Source organism: Silene latifolia, chromosome X (genome assembly GCF_048544455.1).
Source record: "Silene latifolia isolate original U9 population chromosome X, ASM4854445v1, whole genome shotgun sequence".
In the NCBI taxonomy this organism is placed as follows: Eukaryota; Viridiplantae; Streptophyta; class Magnoliopsida; order Caryophyllales; family Caryophyllaceae; genus Silene; species Silene latifolia.
In genome coordinates, this window is record NC_133537.1 from 328,370,625 (window position 1) to 328,397,493 (window position 26,869).

Consider the following 26,869-nt stretch of genomic DNA (forward strand, 5'->3'; position numbering starts at 1 on the left):
CCGGCCGGAGTGCGAGTACGTGTTTCAAAGCCCATTCCAAATTCTATCCTAATCCTGGTGGAACCTATAAATACCCTCTCTTAAACCCCTTTGTACACACAACCCTAGATCTGAGAAACATTCCATATTTATTGTAATACCTCCTTAATCAAGTTCTAATCTTTCAATAATTATTATTAATATTTAGCAAGAATTAGTTAGTTCTAGTAATAGTCAATTGTTTACACTTGTTTGTTGAAGTTTGTATTGGGGATTTTGAAGGGTTTTCCTTCTTATTAATCAATCAAGCATTCATCTTTCCTTTTGTTGGTATAATTCCTCTCCTTTCTTTTAATTGTTTATCATTTGTTTACATTTTCCTTGTCTTTTGATATTGCTATAACATTCATCATGTCTCCTCCTTGTGTTGTTTGCTTTTCTTCTCTATTTAGCATAATTTCCCTTAACATGAGTGAGTAGATCCCTTCTAGGGTTTAGGGTGATTCTTTATGGAATTTATGGGCATGATTCTTTGAATATTTTGGTCTTTGGTGAAATTGTTTAACTTTCCTATTCATTGCACTCAAGGTGTTTGTTGATTTGCTCAAGTGAAAGCTTTTGCCTTTCTTCCATTATTGCTTAATTCTCCTTGGAATGAAAGTTTTGGGGGTCTTGATGTGTGTCTAGGAGGAGGGTGTGATACTTAATGAAAATTAGTAGCCACCTTTAAGATAGCCAAGACATTGGTTCTTCATCTTAGGTTAATCTCTCACCATTGACCCTTTTTTATCTTCATGTTTGCCCCTAAACCATATTGATGACCCCGAAGGCCCTAGCTTTTAATTAACCGTATTCATTATCATCAACTTGTTTGTCTTTTGCTCTAGTGATTATAACCAAAACCCTTTCTTTTAATTTTGATTAAACTTGACTCCTAATCGAACTTTGTAGCAACCCCCGCCATCCTTGAGTTCGACCCCGACTAAATACTACGCTTTTTCGGGTTTTACAAATAGTTTTGGTATAGGAAGTAGACGACAAATTTCCTAATTATCAAATGGCGCCGTTGCCGGGGATGGCGTTAGGTTATGCTTAGTTTTATTTAGAGTCTTTGCTTTAATCTTGTCTCGATTGTTAGGTTGCTTTAGTAGTTGATTGTTGTTTGTAGAGTGTGTGTGATTTTTGCCTTTCCCTAGTGTGTAAAAACACTAGGAGACTTACGATTCGTTAAGTGTATGCCTAGAAGGAATCACCAAGCTCTTCTATTCAACTCCGACCCGAGAGGATTTTTAGGACCTTGAGGACTAGGACTCTTGAAAGAGTAAGGAATAATTCCACCCAAGCAAACATTGATCAACCAAACTCACACATCCCACAAAATTTTGATACAACAACTACGATTCAACCAAATACCACAATTGAGACTTTAGTAGAGAACCCCTTTCATAACTTCCTTAATTACAATAGTCCACCTCAAACACCACCACATCAAGAACCAAACCACCCACCACAAATGGCTCTTAGAGATCACAACCGGCCTAACCATAATGATTCATGTAATCCCATCAATTTTGGCACCTTGGCCCCAAACAACTTTGAAATGCATCCCGCCCAAGTCGGGTTAGTTGAGAAGGACTTGTTTGGAGGTCATATTGAGGAGGATGCCCATGCTCATCTCCGGAAGTTTAAGAGGAAAGTTTCGATGATGAAGAAGAATGGGGTGTCCGAAGACACCTTGAGAATGATGTTGTTTCCGTTTTCGTTGACGGGCAAAGCGGACCGGTGGTTGAACATTCACCCACCGGATACTTTCACTACTTGGGATGACTTAGCCCAAGCATTTATGGCCAAGTACTACCCTTCCTCAAAGACCGCGATGCTCCGCAACGAGATCCATACGTTCCAACAAGAGGATGGGGAGTCCTTAGGTGAGGCTTGGGACCGTTATCAAGATTTGATAGCAAGTTGCCCCCACCATGGAATACCGGAATGGTACATTACTCAAACATTCTTCCAAACTCTACTACCAAGAACTAAGGAGATGGTAAATGCCTCCGCGGGGGGAGGTTTTGACCACTTGAATGATGAAGAGGGCACGGCATTGATCAAAAAAATGGTAGACTCGGAGGCAAACTATGGTTCTAGAGGGAACATGCTACGAAGGAACGGGAAATTTCCTAAGCAAAATGCCTCCAACTCCGAGACAAATGCCAAGCTCGACTTGCTCACAAAGCAATTTGAGAAGTTTTCAAAGAATCAAGTGAACCAAGCCGCGACCTCATATGGGCCGCCCATGGAAGAAGTTGCTCAAGTCGCGAGTTGTGAACTTTGTGGAGGAAGTGGTCATACATATGACTTGTGTGGCAACAATTACAATGGTGCCTATGAAGAGAATGCTCAAGAGGTGAACGCTTTTCAAAGTTACAACAACAATCCTAGACCACCAAGGCCTCCTTACAACAACCCAAACACCTACAATCCAAATACCAATTTCTACCACCCCGGGTTAAGGAACCACCCCAACTTTAGTTACAAAAGCACCAATGTTCAAAACCCCCAACATCTCCAACCACAAACCCAAACCAATCCACCCGGTTTTGCTCAACCAAGAGGAATTCTCCAAAACCCAAGAAATAATTTTGGAAATCAAAACCAATGGTCAAGCAACAATCCACCCCAAAACTATGGCAACCAACAACAAGGGCACCAAGAGTTTGGTGGAAACCAAAGCAACCAAGGGTTTTACCAAGGGAATCAAGTAAATCAAGCAAATCAAGGATTTGGGCAAGGGTATGTTCAAGGGTCTCAAGAACAAGGTCAAGGATCAAACTTCAACAACTATGGTCCGAGAGGTAACTTTCAAGTGGGGCAAAACAACAACCAAGGTCCCAATGCTAGATATGACTATGGGTTCCCTTTACCCATAGCCAACCAACCTCATCAAGAACCCCAAGGTGAGCTCTCTCAAGTGGAGCTTTTGAAGATGATTAAGAACATGCAACTTCAACATAGCCAAGAGATAGCTAATTTTGCAAAAGCTACTCAACAAGAACAAGCAAACTTGAGAGCTACATTTCTTAAGGACATGAGGGAAATAGAATCTAGGATGGCTTCTCATGCTATGGCTAACCCTCAAAGGCCGCCCGGTGGTTTGTTGGCTCAAGGACAAAGCTCCAAAGATGCCTCAAATAGCCACCATGCTCATGCGGTAGTGCTAAGGAGTGGTATAGAGCTTGAGGACCCTTACAAAGATCTTGAGTTGGAAGTTGATGAAGATCCCAAGGGGAATGAGGTAGAAATGGATGATGAAGAAGAAAGCTCACCCATTGAGGCTTCGGGTAAAGCTAATGAAGACAAGAAAAGAAAGAAAGCTTGTGAAGATTTGACTAGAAGAGGAATTCAAGTGGACAAGGGTGTTGATGGATATGTGGAAGACCTCCCTTATGAGGAGGAAGCTATTGAAGAAATACCCTTGCAACATTCTAAAAAGGTAACAAAAAGTTCGGCTCCTCCAAAGGTATCTTCCAATTCCCAACTTGTTTCTAAAATTCCTTACCCTTCAAGAGCCATAAAGAGTAGGGAAAACCTCAAGTATGCAAAATTTTGTGATATGCTTGAGAAACTTGAGGTTACCCTACCCTTTACGGAGGTGATAATGAACATGCCAACCTACTCAAAATTTTTAAAAGACATTTTGACAAAGAAAAGAGTCTTGGGTGACCAAGAAATAGTGGCCATGGAAGAAGCTTGTAGTGCTCATATCCTTAACAAATTGCCCACTAAACTTGGTGACCCGGGAAGCTTTTCCATTCCTTGTGTAGTTGGCGGTGTTCCTATCTCAAGAGCTCTTTGTGACTTGGGAGCAAGTGTTAGTGTTATTCCTTTGAAGGTTGCAAAAAGGATTGGCATTCAAAACTTGGCTCCCACTACCATGACTCTCCAATTGGCGGATAGGTCCGTCAAACGCCCTATGGGGGTGCTTGAGGACGTGCCCGTCAAGGTTGGAAAGTTTTTGATTCCCACCGATTTTGTTGTCCTTGATATTTGGGAGGATAGCCACACTCCCATCATCCTAGGTAGGCCATTTTTGGCCACCGGAGGAGTACTCATTGATGTGAAGAATGGGCGGCTAACCTTCCAAATTGAGGGCAACAAAATCGAATTTAACTTGCCAAATTTGATGAAAGGTCCAAGTGTAGAAAGATTGAGCACAATCGAGGTAATTGATGAAGTAGTGCACGAAGTAGCCCGTGAAGAGGCGGAGATGGAAGAGGTTTTTCAAATCTCTTTGCATGATGAGGCAATGAAAGAGGATCACGATGTTGATGAGGAACTATTAAAGAAAGTGGAGGGCTTTCTCCCTCCAAAGGTACAACTCAAACCCTTGCCTCCCTCCCTCAAATATGCTTTCCTTGATGAGGGAGAGGCCTATCCGGTGATCGTTAATGCTAACTTAAGTGAGTCCCAAGAAAAGAAGCTTTTGGAAATCTTGAAAACTCATATAGGAGCACTTGGGTATAGCATTGATGACATCAAAGGCTTAAGTCCGAGTTTGTGCATGCATAGAATAGTTTTGGAAGAGGGGAGTCAACCCAAGGTTGACGGTCTTAGGAGGATTAACCCAAAGATGGCCGAGGTGGTGAAAAATGAAGTGTTGAAACTCCTAGAGGCCGGTATTATATACCAAATTACCGATAGCAAATGGGTTAGTCCGGTCCACGTGGTACCCAAAAAGGGGGGGATACAAATGGTTGAACAAGAGGATGGCACCACTCTACCCACTAGACCCGTGACCGGGTGGCGAATGTGTATTGACTACCGCAAGCTCAATGCCGCCACCCTCAAAGACCACTTCCCAATTCCCTTCATTGACCAAATGCTAGAAAGGCTCGCGGGCCATGCATATTATTGCTTCTTAGACGGTTATTCCGGGTTTTTCCAAATTCCCATCCACCCGGATGACCAAGAGAAGACGACCTTCACTTGCCCAATAGGAGTCTATGCTTACCGTAGGATGCCATTCGGGCTTTGTAATGCGCCCGACACCTTCCAAAGGTGCATGATGGCAATATTTTCAGATTTCCTTGAAAAAAGCATGGAAGTCTTCATGGACGACTTTAGTGTCCATGGGGACTCGTTTGAGCTTGGTCTTGAGAACTTGGCTAGTGTGTTGAGACGGTGTGAGGAGCATAACCTCGTCCTTAATTGGGAAAAGTGCCATTTTATGGTGGAGGAGGGGGTTGTACTCGGTCACATCGTTTCAAGGAGGGGTATTGAGGTCGATGGGGCCAAAGTTGCGGTCATAGAGAACTTGTCACCCCCTTCCAATGTCAAGGGAGTGAGAAGTTTTCTAGGCCATGCCGGGTTTTATCGGCGTTTTATCAAGGATTTTTCAAAAATAGCAAAGCCCCTAACCTCATTACTCCTTAAGGATTCCCCCTTTGTGTTTGATGATTCTTGTCTTGAAGCTTTTAATAGGTTGAAGAGAGCATTGGTCACGGCACCGATAATCCGATCTCCGGATTGGAATCTTCCCTTTGAGATAATGTGTGATGCTTCGGACTTCGCGGTTGGTGCGGTACTTGGGCAAGTTGTGGATAAGAAGCATCATGTGATATATTACACTAGCAAGACTCTTGATCAAACTCAATGTGGATATGCTACTACCGAAAAGGAAATGTTGGCAATTGTTCATGCCGTGGAGAAATTTCGGCAATACCTTGTTGGGTCTAAGGTGGTGGTTTACTCCGATCACACCGCCTTGAGACAATTGATGGTGAAGAAAGATGCGAAGCCCCGGCTCTTGAGATGGGTCCTTCTTCTTCAAGAATTTGATTTAGAGATTAAGGATAAGGCCGGTTCGGAAAACGTTGTAGCCGATCACTTATCTAGATTGACCGTTGAAGATCATGGGATACAAGACAATAGTGGACCCATCAATGAGTGGTTGCGGGATGATGGACTCATGGAAGTTACCGCCAAAACCCCTTGGTTTGCGGATCTTGCTAACTACATTGTGGGTGGTTTCCTCTAGGATGAAATGGAACCAAGAGAAAGGCGAAAGTTGAGAAATGATGCTAGGAGATACTTTTGGAATGATCCTCACTTGTTCCGCAAGTGTGGAGATGGAATGTTCCGGAGATGTGTTTCAAGAGAGGAGGGTTTGGAGATTGTCGACCGAGTTCACAATTCCGCCTATGGAGGACACTTGGCCACCTCTAGAACAATTGCCAAGATCTTCCAAGGTGGGTTTTATTGGCCCTCCATGTTCAAAGACATTCACTACTTGGTTAAATCTTGTGATGCTTGCCAAAGGGTTGGGAACATTGGGAAGAGAAGTGAGATGCCCTTGACTAACATATTGGAGATTGAGCTTTTTGATTGTTGGGGCATAGACTTCATGGGACCCTTTCCCAACTCTTGTGGAAATGAATACATCTTGGTGGCGGTGGACTATGTATCCAAATGGATTGAAGCGGTTGCCTCCCCCACCAATGATAGCAAGGTTGTGATGAAGCTTTTCAAAGGCACGATTTTCCCAAGGTTCGGAACACCGAGAGTAGTGATAAGCGATGGCGGATCTCATTTCCGCAAGAGTACCTTCAAAGCTTTACTTGAATCACATGGAGTGCGGCACAAAACCGCACTTGCCTACCACCCTCAAACTAGTGGGCAAGTGGAGGTTTCTAACCGCCAAATTAAAGCCATTTTGGAGAAAGTCACCAACAAGAGCCGAAAAGATTGGTCCCAAAGCTCCGGATGTCTTATGGGCATTGAGAACCGCCTTTAAGACACCCCTTGGCACCACCCCGTATAAGCTTGTGTACGGGAAAGCTTGCCATCTGCCGGTGGAGTTGGAGCACAAAGCTTGGTGGGCCCTTAAAGAGATGAATTTTGACTTTGATGCCGCCGGAGAAGTGCGCTTTCTCCAAATGAATGAGCTTGAGGAATTGAGATTGGAGGCTTATGAGAGCTCCAAAATCTACAAGGATCAAACGAAGAAATGGCATGATGCCAAGATCATGAAGAAAGAGGTAAGTGTTGGAGACCTTGTTCTCCTTTTTAACTCCAAAATCAAGGTTTTTCCGGGCAAGCTCAAATCACGATGGTCCGGACCCTTTAAAGTGATGAAGGTATTTCCTTATGGTGCTTTCGAACTTTGGAGTGAAGAAGGGGGAACTTTTAGGGTCAATGGTCAAAGAGTCAAGCGATACTATGACGGTGATAACAAGGGTCCTATTGAAGTGCTCTACCTCGGGGAACCCCTCCCCGAGGAGAGCGAAAGTTGAAATTCTTGGAAGCAATTTGGTTTGGTGGAGTTCCTCAAGAACCACCACTTGTATATATCATGCATTTTAGGTAGAATTTGAGGAATTTTGGATGGTTACTACTTGTCAATTTGATTGTTGTCGGTCTTGATTGTTGAAGATTTGGGGTTTTTGTTTGATGAACTAGCGTTTGACCATTTATTGGCCTTTATCCGACGTCCCAAGTCGGGTTTGAAAGTCGAAAACACGGAAATCGAGGCCAATAGATGATGGGAATTGGAATAAGGGTATATTGGAGAAAGTGTGAAGAAGTGTATTCCCAGCCGGGTGACCGGCGGCCGGTCTCCTGACCGGCTGGGAAGTTTCTGTAAAATCATACGAATTTTTGGAGAATCTATAAGGAAGAGTAGTCCCAGCCGGCAGGCCGGCAGCCGGTCCACCGGCTGGGAGTGCGTATATTAGGAGAAGTGTGTCAAGATGGATTGAAAGGAAGTCCCAGCCGGCAGGCCGGCAGCCGGCCCACCGGCTGGGAGTACGTGTATTTGGGTTTTGCTGAACTTCACCCTTGAGAGAAGTCCCAGCCGGCAGGCCGGCAGCCGGTCCACCGGCTGGGAATGCATATATGAAGAAAATGGGAAATGGGTGACCTCCCAGCCGGGTGACCGGCGGCCGGTCTTATGACCGGCTGGGAGACTTCTGATACCTTTTTGAATTTTTTGAAAATTTACCCGAACTCCCAGCCGGGTGACCGGCGGCCGGTCTCCTGACCGGACTGGGAGTACTCTGATCGTGTTTTTAACACATATGTCACCCAAAAATCCCTCATTATTTTCGACTCTTTCTTCTCTCATCTCTCACTCTTAACCCTACCTCCCCTACCCTCACCTCACCTCAACCCACCAACGACCACCCTACCACCACCCTTCCACCACCAACAACCACCTCAACCTCCTTCCTAACCTTTCACCCACCATCAAAATCACAAACATGGCCCCAAAGAAAAGAGTGAGGAGAGGAGACTTGGCACTTCAATAGGCGGAGGCGTTAGCGGCGGCGGCGACCGACATGAGCTCCGATCCCGACTTCCCGGATATCCAATTCACTTCAATCACAATGAAAGGTAAGTTTGTCTTATTCAAGAAACGCCCTATCGCCCCTACCCGATTTATTGATCGACAATCCATGCGGGAATTAGGATTAGATCAAGTTACTCTTGAATTATTTGATGGGGTGGGAATGAAAATGATGTATGCAATTCATGAGCGGACCTATGCCCGTCTTACATGGGAGTTTTTGAGCTCCCTTCGTCTTGACAAGCATCGCCAAACCCAAAAGGTTGCCTTTTTGCATTTCCGGTGGATGAACAAGGACTACTCCTTGACCCTTGCGACCTTTGCTTCCCATTTCGGGCTTGACACTAGCCCTCCTCACAAGGCACCCGAGACATTTGACCATGGGGCCTTATGGAAGGCTATTACGGGTTTAGATGATGTTAAGGGGGTCAAGAGAGCCGCCAACACTGTCCACAATGCGGCTATCCGGGTTTGGCATAGGTTCATGGGGTGGACTGTTTTCGGCCGTGAGGAAAATCACAATTTCCGAACGGAAGAGTTGGAAATTCTCGGCTCTTATCTTCGTTCCAACCCCACTACTTTCAAAATTGACATTGCCCACCACTTGGCCCTTACATTACAAAGGCTTAGCAATTCTCCGGCCTCTAATACGGCCGTTGTCGTGGGTGGACTCATCACCCATTTGATAAAGAGGCTCAATCGGAGGGTCAACTTGAGTGGGATGCGGTACATGATTGGTGATACAATGTTGTTCAAGAATTATATCCACCACAACCTCGGTTGGTTGAAGACCAACCCGAATGATGGCCTTGACTATTGGCAAATTCGGGTGGATGGAGTTGACCGAAATTCTATCCCTCTTCCCAATGCCGACAAAATGAAAGTAGTGCCTAACTCGGAGTACTATTTGCTTGAACTTGAAAATGTTGAAGACACCTCTATTCCCCAACAAATCAACCCGAATCTTCGGTATACTCGTGACCGACCCATCATTCCCGCAAGGTCTACCTTGCGGTATGTCACACCATCTACCCCTTTTGTCCCCGGGCCTTTCCAACAAGGAGAGGGGTCCTCCAGTCAACAACAACAACAATCGCCCCCTCTCCACGCCGACCTCATTTCCTTCATGGAGGAGATGAAAATTAACATGGCAAACGCCGCCGGTGAGCGGTTTGGGCTTCAACAACGACTTGATCGGATTTACTATGACCATTCTATTGGTCAATTCCCGGTCTATGATGACTATATGAGGAACCAATACAAGCACCCCTCCAAACTTCACCCCTCCTACTATTTATTTCCGGATGGCGGACATCCGGAAGATGGGACCTTCCGCTACGGAGATCTTAACTTGCGGCCCGACTACTTTAGCGCCCCGGTCTTTCCCACCCCGCCTACCACCCAAGGGGAGGGACATGACGCGAGGTGGTTCGGGGGTGCCCCTTCGATCTTCCAAGAGGGCGGGTCTAGTGGTGCCGGAGGGCACCCGAAGATGTTTGTGGGTATGAGCTCGGCCATGGAGAATGTTAGCTCGGATGTCCACTTGAACACGGACGATTTCATCCGTGAGTCCGAGTTCGGGGCAATTCAAGGTGATGGTGATGGTAATGATGATGATGGAGATGATGATGGAGACGGTGATGGTGATTATGATTTTGAGTAGAGCCTAGTAATGAGGGCTCCACTTCTTCTTCCCTTTTCAATCCAAAGCCGTCGGTATGCTCCCCTTATTCAATCCAAATGACAAGTATGATCCCTCCCTTTTATCCAAATTTCTCATTCATGTTTCAATTTTTCGCATGCATTTAGTTGATAATTCATTTAGTTGCATCATATAGGATTGCATTAGATTTCAATTTTGTAATATATTGTCACATTTAGTAATTGCATTCACTTAGCATAATTTGCATTGTCATTTCAATTTTGCATGTAGAATAGAGCATGCATTGCATTTTCAAAATAAAAACCAACTAAAAATTGAAAAATGACAAAAAACCACCAAAAACATGTTAATTTATTTTACTAATATGCCCTCCCATGTCTATAAATAAGTGTGGGGAGGGCCCCAAAAAAAAAAAAAAAAAACAAAAACATGCTTTTAATTTGAATTCCCTCCACACATTTATTTCCATTTGGAAGTAATGTAAATAAATAAGTGTGGGGAGGGAGTTCTCATATCAAAAACCCAAAAATATGTCTTTTTAATTTTTCAAAGCAAAAAATCACAAAAATATGTTATTTTCCCTTTGAAAAATCAAAAATCAAAAAATATGTTCATTTCTTTTTCTTATTCACTCCCTATGCTTTTGTCCATTGAGGACAATGTACATCTCAAGTGTGGGGAGGGAAATATCCACTCTTGTGAATATTTGTTTATAATTGTAAATGTTTATAAATTAGATAAAATGCCTAAAAATTGAAAAATTTCTGAAAATTCAAAAAAATTTGCATTGTATATATATGTTTTGTTTAACCTTTTGGCTTGGCGCATTGACCACTTGAGGCAAAAGGGAGCTTGAAGACCGCTTGGTATAATCCTTCCTATCTCTTGCTCCTTTTACTATTCTTTCTTTTTGGTATCTTGCATACTTTGAAGGAGAATGGGAATTTTGTTGCTTTGGGTGTCTCCTTGGGAGACCGTTTGGAATTTTGGTGTTGATGTGCTGCTAGGTTTAGCCAATTTGTTGCACGTTTCATTTCATGTTTGTTTAAATTTCCGCATGCATTTGTTCACATGTAAATACTTGTTGCATTTCTTTCTTTTTCCATTAAGTTTGTAAATAAGTTTTTAAGAAAGAGCATGGTCAAAGGAAGGGAACCAAGTACCCCCATGATGAACTAATGTGCCCAATTGTGCCTTTCCCCTCCTCGTGACTCGCACCCGTGGCCTCTTAGTTAGCCGAGGAAGGAGGGCTTGACCAATGAGTTTAGACCGATCTTGTGAGACCTAGGGCCGTAGACTAGACCTTTGGCTCGACTTAGCTACTCAAAAGTAAGGGTAGAGCCTCCTAGGGCGGGTACATACATACCCCGCCCTCATCTAGGTTCGAGAGTAGGTCTCCTCGCGAGACGTGTCGCATCATTACGCATAAGTGTGTCGCATCGTCCTTAGACCATGAAATTGCATTACATTTTTGTGCATATGATATGAAGCAAAAATCAGTTTTTATGAGCCTCACATAGCCAAATAGCCTTGTTTTCTCCCCTACATTGTTTCCCTTTTTTATTCACCCCCTTTGAGCTTAGCCTTTTCATTTGGCAAACCCACCTAAATAGCTACATTCCCATAACCACCCTTCCTTAATCAAGAATTGGTCGGTTTTGTAGTTGTGTTGTAGGAGGTGATTTGGGTCGTGACGGTGGATGGCTTGCACATCCACTTGGGTCGGATTTCGAGGTGAATTTGGTTTGTAAATAAATAAGAGGTTGTAAAATTGTAGTGAAAAGCAAAATAGAAAAGTGAAAAAGTCATGAAAAAAATTCAAAAAAAAAAATGAGTTGTGTGTTGTATATATTTGTTTGTTGTCAAGAAAAAGAAAAAGGCAAGCAACACCCCTACTCATCATTTAAAGGGGTAGAAAAAGCCGTTGCTAAATAAAAAGGGGCAAATTGATGTTTTTCCAAAGATGAGTCGGGTTTGCACATTTTTTGCATGGCTTGGGAAGCCGAGTCGTTGTTGCGGTGTAGACGTTACCATTTGTTGAAATAAAAGGAGTTTTATAAAATTTTTCCTACTTGAGTTGGGTTTATGCAATTTTTGCATAATTTTGGTCATCATTGCTATGTTAGGGCATAGACGTGTCTCATGTGTTGCAATAAGAGATGGGATGTGATGTGTCGACGATTCTTGATTTGAGCCCCACATGTCCAAACGGTGCTTGCACCAATCCCGTTTCGACCTTCTCCTTAGCCCCGTCGTAACCCTTGCTTCATGTTTTGTGCATTTTTCCCCTTGTTTGCATTTCATTGGACATAGGACGATTTTACACATTAGATTGCGGGCACGTTTTCGCTAGTCGAGTTAGTTGAGTGATTTTGGTTACTTTTTGTCACAAAAATCACCTTGTTCTTTCATTGAGTGACGAGTGAAAGCCGTGAGGATGTCGTTGCCTTGGTCTCTTTAGTCATGGGTCCTTTGGTTGAATCTCGTGTCGGTTTTGTAATTCTCGGCGGACTTGCCCTTTCTTCCCTTTCCCCGCTCTTGAATTTGTTTCTTGAGCATTGGTCACACAAGGGTTGTTTTTGTCACAATTAGGGGGTTGGAACTTAAATTGGCACTTCTGAGACGGTACTCCCGACTGAGACCATGTTTTGTTGTTTGAAAAATCCGACCACTTAGATGAGGAAAGTGGATCATTTTGTTAGATGCATTCTATTTGTTGATTACGTGCTTTCATGATGAATGTGTCAAAAGTTTTGTAGCAAGACCCAACTTGCCTTGCAATAGGGCATTCTCCCCTCATGGGTGTCAAATTGTGAGTTGAAGGGGCGTTGAGTGCGCTAATACTCGATCGGCTTAAGTAGTAGTTTAGTTGAGTGATGCTTATATTGTGCATCCACTCTCCATATCTATCATAATAATGCTTTGTGCAATTGGTTGAGGACTTACTCGGGGACGAGCAAGGTTCAAGTGTGGGGAGGTTTGATATAGGACCATTTTGCACCCTTTTTCCCTCTATTTTCATGCATATTCGACCCCCTTTAAGGCGGTTTTGGACCCCCTTTACTCTCGTTTCTAGTCCCGATTCCCTTTACTATGACACTTTGGCCCCCTTGCAGAAATTGAGGCGGGAACGGGCGAAACGAAGCTAGAAAGACGGGATTTCTAAGCTATGCATGAAAGATGAAGTGAATTATGTTGAGGAGTACCCTCAGCCGGTAGGCCGGCAGCCGGCTAGCCGGCTGGGAGTACATTTACAAGGAAATGAAGGAAGAAGTATGAAGAAGCATCCCCAGCCGGTGGCCCGGCGGCCGGCTAGCCGGCTGGGAAGGCATGTGAGCTTAACAAATACAAAGAAATGAAGAAGGTTACAGGAATCTCCCAGCCGGTCAAATGACCGGCAGCCGGCTAGCCGGCTGGGAGTCCCTCCAAAAACCAAAAGTCAAGATTGAAGTCAAGGGTGCCCCAGCCGGTCAGGGACCGGCGGCCGGTTGACCGGCCGTGCACGCCTGATGACTTCAAAACTTCAATTCAAAATCCAGGAAACTCCCAGCCGGTCAAATGACCGGCGGCCGGTTGACCGGCCGGGAGTGCGAGTACGTGTTTCAAAGCCCATTCCAAATTCTATCCTAATCCTGGTGGAACCTATAAATACCCTCTCTTAAACCCCTTTGTACACACAACCCTAGATCTGAGAAACATTCCATATTTATTGTAATACCTCCTTAATCAAGTTCTAATCTTTCAATAATTATTATTAATATTTAGCAAGAATTAGTTAGTTCTAGTAATAGTCAATTGTTTACACTTGTTTGTTGAAGTTTGTATTGGGGATTTTGAAGGGTTTTCCTTCTTATTAATCAATCAAGCATTCATCTTTCCTTTTGTTGGTATAATTCCTCTCCTTTCTTTTAATTGTTTATCATTTGTTTACATTTTCCTTGTCTTTTGATATTGCTATAACATTCATCATGTCTCCTCCTTGTGTTGTTTGCTTTTCTTCTCTATTTAGCATAATTTCCCTTAACATGAGTGAGTAGATCCCTTCTAGGGTTTAGGGTGATTCTTTATGGAATTTATGGGCATGATTCTTTGAATATTTTGGTCTTTGGTGAAATTGTTTAACTTTCCTATTCATTGCACTCAAGGTGTTTGTTGATTTGCTCAAGTGAAAGCTTTTGCCTTTCTTCCATTATTGCTTAATTCTCCCTTGGAATGAAAGTTTTTGGGGGTCTTGATGTGTGTCTAGGAGGGGTGTGATACTTAATGAAAATTAGTAGCCACCTTTAAGATAGCCAAGACATTGGTTCTTCATCTTAGGTTAATCTCTCACCATTGACCCTTTTTTATCTTCATGTTTGCCCCTAAACCATATTGATGACCCCGAAGGCCCTAGCTTTTAATTAACCGTATTCATTATCATCAACTTGTTTGTCTTTTGCTCTAGTGATTATAACCAAAACCCTTTCTTTTAATTTTGATTAAACTTGACTCCTAATCGAACTTTGTAGCAACCCCCGCCATCCTTGAGTTCGACCCCGACTAAATACTACGCTTTTTCGGGTTTTACAAATAGTTTTGGTATAGGAAGTAGACGACAAATTTCCTAATTATCAAATGGCGCCGTTGCCGGGGATGGCGTTAGGTTATGCTTAGTTTTATTTAGAGTCTTTGCTTTAATCTTGTCTCGATTGTTAGGTTGCTTTAGTAGTTGATTGTTGTTTGTAGAGTGTGTGTGATTTTTGCCTTTCCCTAGTGTGTAAAAACACTAGGAGACTTACGATTCGTTAAGTGTATGCCTAGAAGGAATCACCAAGCTCTTCTATTCAACTCCGACCCGAGAGGATTTTTAGGACCTTGAGGACTAGGACTCTTGAAAGAGTAAGGAATAATTCCACCCAAGCAAACATTGATCAACCAAACTCACACATCCCACAAAATTTTGATACAACAACTACGATTCAACCAAATACCACAATTGAGACTTTAGTAGAGAACCCCTTTCATAACTTCCTTAATTACAATAGTCCACCTCAAACACCACCACATCAAGAACCAAACCACCCACCACAAATGGCTCTTAGAGATCACAACCGGCCTAACCATAATGATTCATGTAATCCCATCAATTTTGGCACCTTGGCCCCAAACAACTTTGAAATGCATCCCGCCCAAGTCGGGTTAGTTGAGAAGGACTTGTTTGGAGGTCATATTGAGGAGGATGCCCATGCTCATCTCCGGAAGTTTAAGAGGAAAGTTTCGATGATGAAGAAGAATGGGGTGTCCGAAGACACCTTGAGAATGATGTTGTTTCCGTTTTCGTTGACGGGCAAAGCGGACCGGTGGTTGAACATTCACCCACCGGATACTTTCACTACTTGGGATGACTTAGCCCAAGCATTTATGGCCAAGTACTACCCTTCCTCAAAGACCGCGATGCTCCGCAACGAGATCCATACGTTCCAACAAGAGGATGGGGAGTCCTTAGGTGAGGCTTGGGACCGTTATCAAGATTTGATAGCAAGTTGCCCCCACCATGGAATACCGGAATGGTACATTACTCAAACATTCTTCCAAACTCTACTACCAAGAACTAAGGAGATGGTAAATGCCTCCGCGGGGTGAGGTTTTGACCACTTGAATGATGAAGAGGGCACGGCATTGATCAAAAAAATGGTAGACTCGGAGGCAAACTATGGTTCTAGAGGGAACATGCTACGAAGGAACGGGAAATTTCCTAAGCAAAATGCCTCCAACTCCGAGACAAATGCCAAGCTCGACTTGCTCACAAAGCAATTTGAGAAGTTTTCAAAGAATCAAGTGAACCAAGCCGCGACCTCATATGGGCCGCCCATGGAAGAAGTTGCTCAAGTCGCGAGTTGTGAACTTTGTGGAGGAAGTGGTCATACATATGACTTGTGTGGCAACAATTACAATGGTGCCTATGAAGAGAATGCTCAAGAGGTGAACGCTTTTCAAAGTTACAACAACAATCCTAGACCACCAAGGCCTCCTTACAACAACCCAAACACCTACAATCCAAATACCAATTTCTACCACCCCGGGTTAAGGAACCACCCCAACTTTAGTTACAAAAGCACCAATGTTCAAAACCCCCAACATCTCCAACCACAAACCCAAACCAATCCACCCGGTTTTGCTCAACCAAGAGGAATTCTCCAAAACCCAAGAAATAATTTTGGAAATCAAAACCAATGGTCAAGCAACAATCCACCCCAAAACTATGGCAACCAACAACAAGGGCACCAAGAGTTTGGTGGAAACCAAAGCAACCAAGGGTTTTACCAAGGGAATCAAGTAAATCAAGCAAATCAAGGATTTGGGCAAGGGTATGTTCAAGGGTCTCAAGAACAAGGTCAAGGATCAAACTTCAACAACTATGGTCCGAGAGGTAACTTTCAAGTGGGGCAAAACAACAACCAAGGTCCCAATGCTAGATATGACTATGGGTTCCCTTTACCCATAGCCAACCAACCTCATCAAGAACCCCAAGGTGAGCTCTCTCAAGTGGAGCTTTTGAAGATGATTAAGAACATGCAACTTCAACATAGCCAAGAGATAGCTAATTTTGCAAAAGCTACTCAACAAGAACAAGCAAACTTGAGAGCTACATTTCTTAAGGACATGAGGGAAATAGAATCTAGGATGGCTTCTCATGCTATGGCTAACCCTCAAAGGCCGCCCGGTGGTTTGTTGGCTCAAGGACAAAGCTCCAAAGATGCCTCAAATAGCCACCATGCTCATGCGGTAGTGCTAAGGAGTGGTATAGAGCTTGAGGACCCTTACAAAGATCTTGAGTTGGAAGTTGATGAAGATCCCAAGGGGAATGAGGTAGAAATGGATGATGAAGAAGAAAGCTCACCCATTGAGGCTTCGGGTAAAGCTAATGAAGACAAGAAAAGAAAGAAAGCTTGTGAAGATTTGACTAGAAGAGGAATTCAAGTGGACAAGGGTGTTGATGGATATGTGGAAGACCTCCCTTATGAGGAGGAAGCTATTGAAGAAATACCCTTGCAACATTCTAAAAAGGTAACAAAAAGTTCGGCTCCTCCAAAGGTATCTTCCAATTCCCAACTTGTTTCTAAAATTCCTTACCCTTCAAGAGCCATAAAGAGTAGGGAAAACCTCAAGTATGCAAAATTTTGTGATATGCTTGAGAAACTTGAGGTTACCCTACCCTTTACGGAGGTGATAATGAACATGCCAACCTACTCAAAATTTTTAAAAGACATTTTGACAAAGAAAAGAGTCTTGGGTGACCAAGAAATAGTGGCCATGGAAGAAGCTTGTAGTGCTCATATCCTTAACAAATTGCCCACTAAACTTGGTGACCCGGGAAGCTTTTCCATTCCTTGTGTAGTTGGCGGTGTTCCTATCTCAAGAGCTCTTTGTGACTTGGGAGCAAGTGTTAGTGTTATTCCTTTGAAGGTTGCAAAAAGGATTGGCATTCAAAACTTGGCTCCCACTACCATGACTCTCCAATTGGCGGATAGGTCCGTCAAACGCCCTATGGGGGTGCTTGAGGACGTGCCCGTCAAGGTTGGAAAGTTTTTGATTCCCACCGATTTTGTTGTCCTTGATATTCCGGAGGATAGCCACACTCCCATCATCCTAGGTAGGCCATTTTTGGCCACCGGAGGAGTACTCATTGATGTGAAGAATGGGCGGCTAACCTTCCAAATTGAGGGCAACAAAATCGAATTTAACTTGCCAAATTTGATGAAAGGTCCAAGTGTAGAAAGATTGAGCACAATCGAGGTAATTGATGAAGTAGTGCACGAAGTAGCCCGTGAAGAGGCGGAGATGGAAGAGGTTTTTCAAATCTCTTTGCATGATGAGGCAATGAAAGAGGATCACGATGTTGATGAGGAACTATTAAAGAAAGTGGAGGGCTTTCTCCCTCCAAAGGTACAACTCAAACCCTTGCCTCCCTCCCTCAAATATGCTTTCCTTGATGAGGGAGAGGCCTATCCGGTGATCGTTAATGCTAACTTAAGTGAGTCCCAAGAAAAGAAGCTTTTGGAAATCTTGAAAACTCATATAGGAGCACTTGGGTATAGCATTGATGACATCAAAGGCTTAAGTCCGAGTTTGTGCATGCATAGAATAGTTTTGGAAGAGGGGAGTCAACCCAAGGTTGACGGTCTTAGGAGGATTAACCCAAAGATGGCCGAGGTGGTGAAAAATGAAGTGTTGAAACTCCTAGAGGCCGGTATTATATACCAAATTACCGATAGCAAATGGGTTAGTCCGGTCCACGTGGTACCCAAAAAGGGGGGGATACAAATGGTTGAACAAGAGGATGGCACCACTCTACCCACTAGACCCGTGACCGGGTGGCGAATGTGTATTGACTACCGCAAGCTCAATGCCGCCACCCTCAAAGACCACTTCCCAATTCCCTTCATTGACCAAATGCTAGAAAGGCTCGCGGGCCATGCATATTATTGCTTCTTAGACGGTTATTCCGGGTTTTTCCAAATTCCCATCCACCCGGATGACCAAGAGAAGACGACCTTCACTTGCCCAATAGGAGTCTATGCTTACCGTAGGATGCCATTCGGGCTTTGTAATGCGCCCGGCACCTTCCAAAGGTGCATGATGGCAATATTTTCAGATTTCCTTGAAAAAAGCATGGAAGTCTTCATGGACGACTTTAGTGTCCATGGGGACTCGTTTGAGCTTGGTCTTGAGAACTTGGCTAGTGTGTTGAGACGGTGTGAGGAGCATAACCTCGTCCTTAATTGGGAAAAGTGCCATTTTATGGTGGAGGAGGGGGTTGTACTCGGTCACATCGTTTCAAGGAGGGGTATTGAGGTCGATGGGGCCAAAGTTGCGGTCATAGAGAACTTGTCACCCCCTTCCAATGTCAAGGGAGTGAGAAGTTTTCTAGGCCATGCCGGGTTTTATCGGCGTTTTATCAAGGATTTTTCAAAAATAGCAAAGCCCCTAACCTCATTACTCCTTAAGGATTCCCCCTTTGTGTTTGATGATTCTTGTCTTGAAGCTTTTAATAGGTTGAAGAGAGCATTGGTCACGGCACCGATAATCCGATCTCCGGATTGGAATCTTCCCTTTGAGATAATGTGTGATGCTTCGGACTTCGCGGTTGGTGCGGTACTTGGGCAAGTTGTGGATAAGAAGCATCATGTGATATATTACACTAGCAAGACTCTTGATCAAACTCAATGTGGATATGCTACTACCGAAAAGGAAATGTTGGCAATTGTTCATGCCGTGGAGAAATTTCGGCAATACCTTGTTGGGTCTAAGGTGGTGGTTTACTCCGATCACACCGCCTTGAGACAATTGATGGTGAAGAAAGACGCGAAGCCGGCTCTTGAGATGGGTCCTTCTTCTTCAAGAATTTGATTTAGAGATTAAGGATAAGGCCGGTTCGGAAAACGTTGTAGCCGATCACTTATCTAGATTGACCGTTGAAGATCATGGGATACAAGACAATAGTGGACCCATCAATGAGTGGTTGCGGGATGATGGACTCATGGAAGTTACCGCCAAAACCCCTTGGTTTGCGGATCTTGCTAACTACATTGTGGGTGGTTTCCTACCGGATGAAATGGAACCAAGAGAAAGGCGAAAGTTGAGAAATGATGCTAGGAGATACTTTTGGAATGATCCTCACTTGTTCCGCAAGTGTGGAGATGGAATGTTCCGGAGATGTGTTTCAAGAGAGGAGGGTTTGGAGATTGTCGACCGAGTTCACAATTCCGCCTATGGAGGACACTTGGCCACCTCTAGAACAATTGCCAAGATCTTCCAAGGTGGGTTTTATTGGCCCTCCATGTTCAAAGACATTCACTACTTGGTTAAATCTTGTGATGCTTGCCAAAGGGTTGGGAACATTGGGAAGAGAAGTGAGATGCCCTTGACTAACATATTGGAGATTGAGCTTTTTGATTGTTGGGGCATAGACTTCATGGGACCCTTTCCCAACTCTTGTGGAAATGAATACATCTTGGTGGCGGTGGACTATGTATCCAAATGGATTGAAGCGGTTGCCTCCCCCACCAATGATAGCAAGGTTGTGATGAAGCTTTTCAAAGGCACGATTTTCCCAAGGTTCGGAACACCGAGAGTAGTGATAAGCGATGGCGGATCTCATTTCCGCAAGAGTACCTTCAAAGCTTTACTTGAATCACATGGAGTGCGGCACAAAACCGCACTTGCCTACCACCCTCAAACTAGTGGGCAAGTGGAGGTTTCTAACCGCCAAATTAAAGCCATTTTGGAGAAAGTCACCAACAAGAGCCGAAAAGATTGGTCCCAAAAGCTCCCGGATGTCTTATGGGCATTGAGAACCGCCTTTAAGACACCCCTTGGCACCACCCCGTATAAGCTTGTGTACGGGAAAGCTTGCCATCTGCCGGTGGAGTTGGAGCACAAAGCTTGGTGGGCCCTTAAAGAGATGAATTTTGACTTTGATGCCGCCGGAGAAGTGCGCTTTCTCCAAATGAATGAGCTTGAGGAATTGAGATTGGAGGCTTATGAGAGCTCCAAAATCTACAAGGATCAAACGAAGAAATGGCATGATGCCAAGATCATGAAGAAAGAGGTAAGTGTTGGAGACCTTGTTCTCCTTTTTAACTCCAAAATCAAGGTTTTTCCGGGCAAGCTCAAATCACGATGGTCCGGACCCTTTAAAGTGATGAAGGTATTTCCTTATGGTGCTTTCGAACTTTGGAGTGAAGAAGGGGGAACTTTTAGGGTCAATGGTCAAAGAGTCAAGCGATACTATGACGGTGATAACAAGGGTCCTATTGAAGTGCTCTACCTGGGAACCCCCTCCCGAGGAGAGCGAAAGTTGAAATTCTTGGAAGCAATTTGGTTTGGTGGAGTTCCTCAAGAACCACCACTTGTATATATCATGCATTTTAGGTAGAATTTGAGGAATTTTGGATGGTTACTACTTGTCAATTTGATTGTTGTCGGTCTTGATTGTTGAAGATTTGGGGTTTTTGTTTGATGAACTAGCGTTTGACCATTTATTGGCCTTTATCCGACGTCCCAAGTCGGGTTTGAAAGTCGAAAACACGGAAATCGAGGCCAATAGATGATGGGAATTGGAATAAGGGTATATTGGAGAAAGTGTGAAGAAGTGTATTCCCAGCCGGGTGACCGGCGGCCGGTCTCCTGACCGGCTGGGAAGTTTCTGTAAAATCATACGAATTTTTGGAGAATCTATAAGGAAGAGTAGTCCCCGGCAGGCCGGCAGCCGGTCCACCGGCTGGGAGTGCGTATATTAGGAGAAGTGTGTCAAGATGGATTGAAAGGAAGTCCCGGTAGGCAGGCGGCACGGCCCACCGGGCCGGGAGTACGTGTATTTGGGTTTCTTGAACTTCACCCTTGAGAGAAGTCCCCCAAGAGGCCGGGCCGGCGGTCCACCAAGCTGCCGGGAATGCATATATGAAGAAAATGGGAAATGGGTGACCTCCCACCGGGTGACGGCGGCGGTCTTATGACCTACTGGGAGACTCGATACCTTTTTGAATTTTTTGAAAATTTACCCGAACTCCCAGCCGGGTGACCGGCGGCCGGTCTCCTGACCGGCTGGGAGTACTCTGATCGTGTTTTTAACACATATGTCACCCAAAAATCCCTCATTATTTTCGACTCTTTCTTCTCTCATCTCTCACTCTTAACCCTACCTCCCCTACCCTCACCTCACCTCAACCCACCAACGACCACCCTACCACCACCCTTCCACCACCAACAACCACCTCAACCTCCTTCCTAACCTTTCACCCACCATCAAAATCACAAACATGGCCCCAAAGAAAAGAGTGAGGAGAGGAGACTTGGCACTTCAATAGGCGGAGGCGTTAGCGGCGGCGGCGACCGACATGAGCTCCGATCCCGACTTCCCGGATATCCAATTCACTTCAATCACAATGAAAGGTAAGTTTGTCTTATTCAAGAAACGCCCTATCGCCCCTACCCGATTTATTGATCGACAATCCATGCGGGAATTAGGATTAGATCAAGTTACTCTTGAATTATTTGATGGGGTGGGAATGAAAATGATGTATGCAATTCATGAGCGGACCTATGCCCGTCTTACATGGGAGTTTTTGAGCTCCCTTCGTCTTGACAAGCATCGCCAAACCCAAAAGGTTGCCTTTTTGCATTTCCGGTGGATGAACAAGGACTACTCCTTGACCCTTGCGACCTTTGCTTCCCATTTCGGGCTTGACACTAGCCCTCCTCACAAGGCACCCGAGACATTTGACCATGGGGCCTTATGGAAGGCTATTACGGGTTTAGATGATGTTAAGGGGGTCAAGAGAGCCGCCAACACTGTCCACAATGCGGCTATCCGGGTTTGGCATAGGTTCATGGGGTGGACTGTTTTCGGCCGTGAGGAAAATCACAATTTCCGAACGGAAGAGTTGGAAATTCTCGGCTCTTATCTTCGTTCCAACCCCACTACTTTCAAAATTGACATTGCCCACCACTTGGCCCTTACATTACAAAGGCTTAGCAATTCTCCGGCCTCTAATACGGCCGTTGTCGTGGGTGGACTCATCACCCATTTGATAAAGAGGCTCAATCGGAGGGTCAACTTGAGTGGGATGCGGTACATGATTGGTGATACAATGTTGTTCAAGAATTATATCCACCACAACCTCGGTTGGTTGAAGACCAACCCGAATGATGGCCTTGACTATTGGCAAATTCGGGTGGATGGAGTTGACCGAAATTCTATCCCTCTTCCCAATGCCGACAAAATGAAAGTAGTGCCTAACTCGGAGTACTATTTGCTTGAACTTGAAAATGTTGAAGACACCTCTATTCCCCAACAAATCAACCCGAATCTTCGGTATACTCGTGACCGACCCATCATTCCCGCAAGGTCTACCTTGCGGTATGTCACACCATCTACCCCTTTTGTCCCCGGGCCTTTCCAACAAGGAGAGGGGTCCTCCAGTCAACAACAACAACAATCGCCCCCTCTCCACGCCGACCTCATTTCCTTCATGGAGGAGATGAAAATTAACATGGCAAACGCCGCCGGTGAGCGGTTTGGGCTTCAACAACGACTTGATCGGATTTACTATGACCATTCTATTGGTCAATTCCCGGTCTATGATGACTATATGAGGAACCAATACAAGCACCCCTCCAAACTTCACCCCTCCTACTATTTATTTCCGGATGGCGGACATCCGGAAGATGGGACCTTCCGCTACGGAGATCTTAACTTGCGGCCCGACTACTTTAGCGCCCCGGTCTTTCCCACCCCGCCTACCACCCAAGGGGAGGGACATGACGCGAGGTGGTTCGGGGGTGCCCCTTCGATCTTCCAAGAGGGCGGGTCTAGTGGTGCCGGAGGGCACCCGAAGATGTTTGTGGGTATGAGCTCGGCCATGGAGAATGTTAGCTCGGATGTCCACTTGAACACGGACGATTTCATCCGTGAGTCCGAGTTCGGGGCAATTCAAGGTGATGGTGATGGTAATGATGATGATGGAGATGATGATGGAGACGGTGATGGTGATTATGATTTTGAGTAGAGCCTAGTAATGAGGGCTCCACTTCTTCTTCCCTTTTCAATCCAAAGTCGTCGGTATGCTCCCCTTATTCAATCCAAATGACAAGTATGATCCCTCCCTTTTATCCAAATTTCTCATTCATGTTTCAATTTTTCGCATGCATTTAGTTGATAATTCATTTAGTTGCATCATATAGGATTGCATTAGATTTCAATTTTGTAATATATTGTCACATTTAGTAATTGCATTCACTTAGCATAATTTGCATTGTCATTTCAATTTTGCATGTAGAATAGAGCATGCATTGCATTTTCAAAATAAAAACCAACTAAAAATTGAAAAATGACAAAAAACCACCAAAAACATGTTAATTTATTTTACTAATATGCCCTCCCATGTCTATAAATAAGTGTGGGGAGGGCCTAAAAAAAAAAAAAAAAAAAAAAAAAACATGCTTTTAATTTGAATTCCCTCCACACATTTATTTCCATTTGGAAGTAATGTAAATAAATAAGTGTGGGGAGGGAGTTCTCATATCAAAAACCCAAAAATATGTCTTTTTAATTTTTCAAAGCAAAAAATCACAAAAATATGTTATTTTCCCTTTGAAAAATCAAAAATCAAAAAATATGTTCATTTCTTTTTCTTATTCACTCCCTATGCTTTTGTCCATTGAGGACAATGTACATCTCAAGTGTGGGGAGGGAAATATCCACTCTTGTGAATATTTGTTTATAATTGTAAATGTTTATAAATTAGATAAAATGCCTAAAAATTGAAAAATTTCTGAAAATTCAAAAAAAATTTGCATTGTATATATATGTTTTGTCTAACCTTTTGGCTTGGCGCATTGACCACTTGAGGCAAAAGGGAGCTTGAAGACCGCTTGGTATAATCCTTCCTATCTCTTGCTCCTTTTACTATTCTTTCTTTTTGGTATCTTGCATACTTTGAAGGAGAATGGGAATTTTGTTGCTTTGGGTGTCTCCTTGGGAGACCGTTTGGAATTTTGGTGTTGATGTGCTGCTAGGTTTAGCCAATTTGTTGCACGTTTCATTTCATGTTTGTTTAAATTTCCGCATGCATTTGTTCACATGTAAATACTTGTTGCATTTCTTTCTTTTTCCATTAAGTTTGTAAATAAGTTTTTAAGAAAGAGCATGGTCAAAGGAAGGGAACCAAGTACCCCCATGATGAACTAATGTGCCCAATTGTGCCTTTCCCCTCCTCGTGACTCGCACCCGTGGCCTCTTAGTTAGCCGAGGAAGGAGGGCTTGACCAATGAGTTTAGACCGATCTTGTGAGACCTAGGGCCGTAGACTAGACCTTTGGCTCGACTTAGCTACTCAAAAGTAAGGGTAGAGCCTCCTAGGGCGGGTACATACATACCCCGCCCTCATCTAGGTTCGAGAGTAGGTCTCCTCGCGAGACGTGTCGCATCATTACGCATAAGTGTGTCGCATCGTCCTTAGACCATGAAATTGCATTACATTTTTGTGCATATGATATGAAGCAAAAATCAGTTTTTATGAGCCTCACATAGCCAAATAGCCTTGTTTTCTCCCCTACATTGTTTCCCTTTTTTATTCACCCCCTTTGAGCTTAGCCTTTTCATTTGGCAAACCCACCTAAATAGCTACATTCCCATAACCACCCTTCCTTAATCAAGAATTGGTCGGTTTTGTAGTTGTGTTGTAGGAGGTGATTTGGGTCGTGATGGTGGATGGCTTGCACATCCACTGGGTCGGATTTCGAGGTGAATTTGGTTTGTAAATAAATAAGAGGTTGTAAAATTGTAGTGAAAAGCAAAATAGAAAAGTGAAAAAGTCATGAAAAAATTCAAAAAAAATGAGTTGTGTGTTGTATATATTTGTTTGCTGTCAAGAAAAAGAAAAAAGCAAGCAACACCCCTACTCATCATTTAAAGGGGTAGAAAAAGCCGTTGCTAAATAAAAAGGGGCAAATTGATGTTTTTCCAAAGATGAGTCGGGTTTGCACATTTTTTGCATGGCTTGGGAAGCCGAGTCGTTGTTGCGGTGTAGACGTTACCATTTGTTGAAATAAAAGGAGTTTTATAAAATTTTTCCTACTTGAGTTGGGTTTATGCAATTTTTGCATAATTTTGGTCATCATTGCTATGTTAGGGCATAGACGTGTCTCATGTGTTGCAATAAGAGATGGGATGTGATGTGTCGACGATTCTTGATTTGAGCCCCACATGTCCAAACGGTGCTTGCACCAATCCCGTTTCGACCTTCTCCTTAGCCCCGTCGTAACCCTTGCTTCATGTTTTGTGCATTTTTCCCCTTGTTTGCATTTCATTGGACATAGGACGATTTTACACATTAGATTGCGGGCACGTTTTCGCTAGTCGAGTTAGTTGAGTGATTTTGGTTACTTTTTGTCACAAAAATCACCTTGTTCTTTCATTGAGTGACGAGTGAAAGCCGTGAGGATGTCGTTGCCTTGGTCTCTTTAGTCATGGGTCCTTTGGTTGAATCTCGTGTCGGTTTTGTAATTCTCGGCGGACTTGCCCTTTCTTCCCTTTCCCCGCTCTTGAATTTGTTTCTTGAGCATTGGTCACACAAGGGTTGTTTTTGTCACAATTAGGGGGTTGGAACTTAAATTGGCACTTCGAGACGGTACTGAGGTGAGACCATGTTTTGTTGTTTGAAAAATCCGACCACTTAGATGAGGAAAGTGGATCATTTTGTTAGATGCATTCTATTTGTTGATTACGTGCTTTCATGATGAATGTGTCAAAAGTTTTGTAGCAAGACCCAACTTGCCTTGCAATAGGGCATTCTCCCCTCATGGGTGTCAAATTGTGAGTTGAAGGGGCGTTGAGTGCGCTAATACTCGATCGGCTTAAGTAGTAGTTTAGTTGAGTGATGCTTATATTGTGCATCCACTCTCCATATCTATCATAATAATGCTTTGTGCAATTGGTTGAGGACTTACTCGGGGACGAGCAAGGTTCAAGTGTGGGGAGGTTTGATATAGGACCATTTTGCACCCTTTTTCCCTCTATTTTCATGCATATTCGACCCCCTTTAAGGCGGTTTTGGACCCCCTTTACTCTCGTTTCTAGTCCCGATTCCCTTTACTATGACACTTTGGCCCCCTTGCAGAAATTGAGGCGGGAACGGGCGAAACGAAGCTAGAAAGACGGGATTTCTAAGCTATGCATGAAAGATGAAGTGAATTATGTTGAGGAGTACCCTCAGCCGGTAGGCCGGCAGACGGCTAGCCGGCTGGGAGTACATTTACAAGGAAATGAAGGAAGAAGTATGAAGAAGCATCCCAGTAGGTGGCGGTGGTGGCAGCGGCCTAGCCTACCGGGAAGGCATGTGAGCT

The 26,869-nt window shown here is 44.0% G+C and overlaps 2 non-coding genes across 2 annotated transcripts; both read right to left on the reverse strand.

Annotated features, from left to right (window-relative positions):
• Positions 1 to 1,855: 1,855 nt before the first annotated feature.
• LOC141624946 (small nucleolar RNA R71) lies at positions 1,856 to 1,962 on the reverse strand. Its single transcript, XR_012534749.1, has one exon. It is a non-coding gene; the product is annotated as a small nucleolar RNA R71 (small nucleolar RNA).
• A 13,454-nt stretch (positions 1,963 to 15,416) lies between these two features.
• Positions 15,417 to 15,523, reverse strand: LOC141624948 (small nucleolar RNA R71). The gene has a single exon (XR_012534750.1). It is a non-coding gene; the product is annotated as a small nucleolar RNA R71 (small nucleolar RNA).
• Between the last annotated feature and the right edge of the window lie 11,346 nt (positions 15,524 to 26,869).